Source organism: Podarcis raffonei, chromosome W, assembly GCF_027172205.1.
Source record: "Podarcis raffonei isolate rPodRaf1 chromosome W, rPodRaf1.pri, whole genome shotgun sequence".
Taxonomy (NCBI): Eukaryota; Metazoa; Chordata; class Lepidosauria; order Squamata; family Lacertidae; genus Podarcis; species Podarcis raffonei.
In genome coordinates, this window is record NC_070620.1 from 469430 (window position 1) to 475429 (window position 6000).

A 6000-nucleotide genomic window follows, 5' to 3' on the forward strand; every position below is an offset into this window, starting at 1 on the left:
GTAGACACAGGAGCGACGCAAGACATGGCATCACGCCGGGAACTGTTTTCTATGTTTGAGAAGCAACGCTTCACTGTGAAACTGGCCAATGGTCAAGAAATGGAAGCAACCGGGATCGGAACTGTGTATCTAGAAAGCCTGAACTTGACTATAAACAATGTTTATTTTGTTCCTGATTTAAAGTACAATTTGCTGAGTGTTTCTCAAATAACTAAGAAGAAACTGGTGTTATCCTATGATGAGGAAAGCTGCAAAATCTACAAAGATGGAGAGCTGTATCTTTCTGCCAGAGAGAAAGACGGACTGTATCTGTTAACTTTTGATAAAAATGATTTTAAAATGTGCACAGCATGTGAATCTAAAATGCTTTCTCTTGCAGGTATCTCGAAAGAAGACATGAGAGGAAAGGCAACAAAGATTAACAAAGTTTTTCAGCGAGTGTATGCTGATGTAATTGGTCCTTTAGCACCTTCTAGAGGCAATGCAAAATACTATCCTATATTTGTTGATCATTTTTCTCAATTTGTATGGATTTACATTTTGCAGAATCCCAGAGAAACCTTAGAAAGGTTTAAGGAGTTTTGTGATAAGGTTAAGAGTGTTCATGATGATAATATTGATTTTCTTTTCACAGATGAGAAGCCAATTTTTCTTTCACAGGATTTCCAGGATTTCCTCGAGAAGCAAAGGATAGAGCACAAGGTTGCTGTTTCAGAGGCTGCATGGAACAAAACTGTCTGTGTAAAAGTGAACAAGGAGTTGCAAAATGGCATGAAGGCACAATTGCTGAGTTCACACTTGCCACATGAGTTTTGGGCTGAATCTTTATCATGTTTTTGTTACACTTGGGTGAGAAAGGTTTCGAAAGGTATGGAATGTTCTCCTTTTGAGAAGCTGTTCCACAGAAAACCTTCTGTCACACATTTTAGGGTTTTTGGATCTCAAATCAGGACTGAAACTCCAGATGGGGTGAAAAATGCCAGAGGCATTTTTGTGGGTTATGAAAAGGGTCTCTACAGAGTAATTTTGTCTGAATCTGGTCAGGTGATTCTCACAAAATTTCTAGAAAGTGCTCCTGGACAGGAGAGAGTAATTTTTCACACATTTCCCACTGCTGATGATTCAGATGATGAATTTGATTATTCTGATTATAGTGGTACTGAAAGTGACACAGAAAGCTCAGAGAGTTCTGTTGACACAGTTATTGAGAAAGGTTCACACACAAAAGCTAGATCTTCACAGGTTAAGGATGAACCACTGTTTACTATTGGAACTGGTTCTCCAAAAGGTCCTGAGACTGAACCAGTCAGCAAGGAGGATCAGCACCTCATACGCAGGTCTGAGAGAATCACAAAGGGCGTACCACCCAAGAGGTATTCTCAAGAGTTTGCTAGTTCAGCTGTTGCATGTATTACTATTGTTGACAACTCAAGCCAGGTTAAGGGTATGTCTGAGTCGCAGACAAAGACACAACAGGGAGTTGCTAAGCGTAACACAACATTTCCTAGCCAAGGTAATGCAGAAGCACTCATTCCTTGGAAGTCAGACAACCAGAGAGTTACATTGGTGAAACCAGTGGCGGGTAGTTCAAAGGGTGGAACTGAAACAACAGGGGATTGTTACATGTATAACAACTGTTTGTTTTCTTCTCTGGATCAAGCTTTGTCCGCAGCTAACGATGATTCATATGGGGGAGGATGTCAGTATATGAAAACATCAAAGCAGCAAACAGCTAGCTTGTTGACATCACATGATGCTGCTATCTGTGGGAAAGAATTTCCCAGGAACTTCACAGGCTGGATAAGTCTTTGTGAAGAGTGTAATTTGAAACCTTCCGACTGCGCATGTTCAGGAAGTTTGTCAGACTTGCTAGAAGAACTGAACTGAAAGGACGTGTTTTTCTTTAGTGCTGTAATGTCAGAAATAAACATCATGTAAATAGATTTCTGACTTATCTTCTTTCCCCTGCGGAAGCAGGAGGGAGGGGTTGTGCATTTTACCCATGCTTGGGAAAATGTCGCCTATCAAAATCTCCCTGGTCTGTCTGAGATATCAGCCAGAGGAGGTTACCGGTAAGCAAGCTCCGAGGACAGTGAGAGGGGCCAGCCTCTGTGGAGGGGGCTTGCAAGCCAACAGACACGACTAAATGACTAAACAACAACAAATGCTGCCTACCCTGAGCTACACACAGGCAGGAAAGTTACAGAAACATGACTCAATTTGCTTCTCCAGATAGCGGAGACCAACAAGTTACATCAGCCAAGGCTCTCTCCCTCCAAGCCCTCGAAACGCACACGTGTTTCATGATTGTCAGCTGCGGCAGACCCTGGTCAGGGGGCAGGAAGCTCATCTGCGCACAGATATCCTTGTAATCCTGGTTTCGGCACCCGAAGTCTTCCATGTGGCAGCAAGGTGGGAATTGACCATGCAGAAGCTGGTATTGTTGCAGACAAGCCTCGCGGCCACACACCCCTTGTTACCCTGCAGGGGCGGAGCAAAGATGGCTGTTAGTGAGCAAGCAGGAAAGAGGGGGGAACTGGTTGGCAGATAGACAGACAGAAAGATCGACGTAGGGAATTCCGCTGTCAGGGTCTACTCCCCATCTTCCCCATGATGCCTGTGCCCACTGTCTCCCTCATCGCTTCCTTGATGCGGCTGAGCTGGTCCTTCCTGACAAAGATGAGCACCAGGTGCACCTAGAAGATGCAAGGTACTGGGATGTCTACCAGCTCTGTTCAAGACTGTGAGCAAGAGGAGGTGTTGGAAACTGAAGAGGCAGGGGGGCAGGGAGATTCTGTGGCAAACAGCAGCCCAGAATCCGAGGCAGAAGTGGAGGCTGGAGGCGGGGGTCAAGAGGCAGAGATCAGGCAGGCTGCTGCAGAAGCCAGGGGGTCTCCCCATCCTGCTGCGATCAGCTCCCCTCCCTGCTGGTCTCCCAGAAGACAGAGAAATTAAGAGGAGGGAGCAAAGACAGGCAAGGTGTCAGAGTCTCAGGTTGCTTGGGAAGGACCAGGGGGAGGAGGAGACTTCAGAGAGTGGTGGGAGGGTAGCAACCTTCAGCCTTCACAACTACCTCACTGGGGAAGACCTGTTGGGAAAGGTTTCTGTGATCACGAGGCCTGCACGGTTTGGGTTTCTTTGAATAAAGAATGTTGGCTTCTTTTGAATAAAACACCACTGACACCAGGTGTTTTTTCTTGCTGACCTCCTCCTCCTCCTCCTCCTCCTCCTCACTCCAGCTCCTGACAGCTGTCTGGCTGCTGAAGAAATGGGTGGGGTTGGACTTACTTTCTTGTACTTGGATTTGGAACGCAAAGCCTTTTCCACAGCTGTCAACCACTCTTGCTCCTTTGTCGAGTCCAAGTAGAAGAAAGCCTCTGCGCTCAGGTCCAGCTCCTGGAACCGAATGCCCAAGTGCCAAAGAGAAGGATGTGGAACTGCAGGAATAGGACTCCAATCGGAACAGACGTGCTGGTTAAATATGCAAAGACAACAGGAGTGTGCAAGGGCAGGCAAGATCAGGACCAAGAACAAACAAGTAATACCAGCCACTTATTCTTCAGCTTAGCTATTCGGGGCCCCAAAGGAGCTTTGCTAATGAAAGAACAAAAGCTTTTTCCTTGTATTTTTTAAGATGTGTCAGCCAGCCTGATATCTAAGCACTATCCCAGTAGCCACAGGCAACCACAAATTCTTTGAAGGCAAGTGAGTCGGTTGATCTCTCCATTCTTCCTTCACCTGGCAACCTGGTTTCCAGGCTGGCTTTCCGGGAACAGAAAACCACCTCTCAGATCTGCTGTGCCAAGCTTGTTTGCTAGAAGATTACCCCGTAACACCCTTGTCCTCTTTGCAAACCTCCTAAATGGCTAGCCTTCTGTGTTTCCATGCTGGCCATGAAGGAATGGGCATTCCCCACTCTGAGAACAGCACAGAAATACAGCCTGTCTAGTAAAGGGGTAAAAAGAGCAAGCTAAACAGCCTCTGTAAAACAGATTGTTTCTATTCATGACAGTAGGAGGGCAGTTATATGCAAGACTGTATTCAGTACTGTTCGTGCCTGTAAAGCTTTTGGGACAGACATACTCCGACCCTTCCAACCAGTGCCCCCTAACTTCCAGCTGAAACCAGGTACCTTTTTCATACCACAAATGTTCTTCAGTGGTGAACCATGGCATCTCAAATTCCAGGGGAGCCCTGTACGATGCCATAATTCAGTGCCCCACGCCTCTCAACGTCTATTCAACATCATAGTTGCGGTGTCCCCTGTGGGGGCGCAAGGCTTCATGCCAGTGTGACCAAACCAGTTGCACTCCCCTAAATCCATCTAAATGTAATTGGGGGGGATTTGTCCCACTTAAGTTGCACTTTATAGCTCAAGAGGGCCCCTCTGGCTGATAATATAGTAGCACAGGGGGCGCATCACAGAACAACTTGCAATTAAAATGACATGTAGTTGGTCCACCACAATTGCAAGATTATTGCATCCTTCAGGAATGGTGTGTCCAGCTCCATCTGAGTCATCATCCAGGCACGCTGTGGAGCTGCATGGATGAGAGATGGGCATCTTCGGCCAGTCAGGGGTGAAGAGCTGGCAAGATCCCCTGTACTGAGCAGAAAAGCAAACTCTTTGGCCTCCAAGATCTCTCCCAACTCTCAGCAGCCCTCACTGTGAGCCATACTAGAGGAATTTTGTCCTGCTTTTGCTGAGCTACAACACAGGAGCACACCCCCAGGGGGCCATGATGTGGTAACCCTGGCGAAGCATTGCAGAGCAACTGAGAAAGCAGAATGATGTTTGCGTGGACAGTCCATTAGAAAGCTGCACTATTATTGCATCGATAGCACATTGCAGAATACGGCCCCCCTCCACGCAAAAACATCCGTCTGGCGGGACAGTAGCTTTCATTTCGGAGGTTGTGGTTTTACAGCTTCCTATTTATTTATTTATTTATTTATTTATTTATTTATTCAAAATTATTTATTTATTGCATAAAATTTATACACACCAGATGGTAAGAAACATCAAAGCCGTTTACAGAAAGATAAAACCATAAAATCAGGAAAAACCTACAGTACATTAAACGCTGAAGAAGTGAATACCAGAATAGATCAAAACTCACTCCCAAGGTAAGGGGAAGAGACAGCTTACTCTATGATGTTAACCCTTCATGCACTAATTAGACTGAAGCATGTTGGTTATATGAGACTGGTTATCCCACACAACATGCTCTCACACAACCCATGCCCTCCAACTGAAAACCCAATTCCTGGACAATGTCAACATTGTGTTTTGTGCCTGTGAACTGCACAGTGAATATTTTTATTAGAAAAGAAAACAGCCCCGTATTTCAGCTTCTCAAAGTTGTTTTATTCAGTGCGCTGCTACAGCTTGTCACACCCAAATCCTCCAAAGGAATCTGCCAAAGTGCTTTTCCAGGCAAAAGGGGGCAGAGGGAGAGAAACCAAGAACCTCAAATTCACTAGACCAGGGATGGGGAATTGTGTGGCCCTCTAGATGTTGTTGGATTCCATCACCCCTGACCGTCGGCCATTGGATCTGGCAATATCTGGGAGCCCACAAGATTCCCAGCCTCCGCCCTACACAAACAACCAGGCACTCAGCTTTGCAAATCCAGTCTGATTTCACCAAATGCAATGGCAGAGTGACCATTCGGCCCGTGTTCTGCTTCGCTGTGAAATGGCGTGTGTTCCTCAACCCAGAGAACCTCTTTTTCAACGTCAAGCTGGTCTAAGGAAGAAAAGCATAAGAGATAAGAGTTAGTCTTGAATCCCCCCCCCCCACACATGTGCTGGGAGATGCCTGCACACCGCACATGTAAAGCACATCTCCTCCCACATTAGGAATATCTTCCTGACAGTAAGAGCTGTTTGACAGTGGAATTTGCTGCCAAGGAGTGTGGTGGAGTCTCCTTCTTTGGAGGTCTTTAAGCAGAGGCTTGACAACCATATGTCAGGAGTGCTCTGATGGTGTTTCCTGCT

General features: G+C 46.1%; 1 pseudogene; it reads right to left on the minus strand.

Moving 5' to 3' along the window:
- Positions 1-4677, minus strand: part of LOC128406100 (inositol polyphosphate 5-phosphatase OCRL-like) — a 29934-nt pseudogene extending 25257 nt beyond the window's left edge.
- Positions 4678-6000: the final 1323 nt, after the last annotated feature.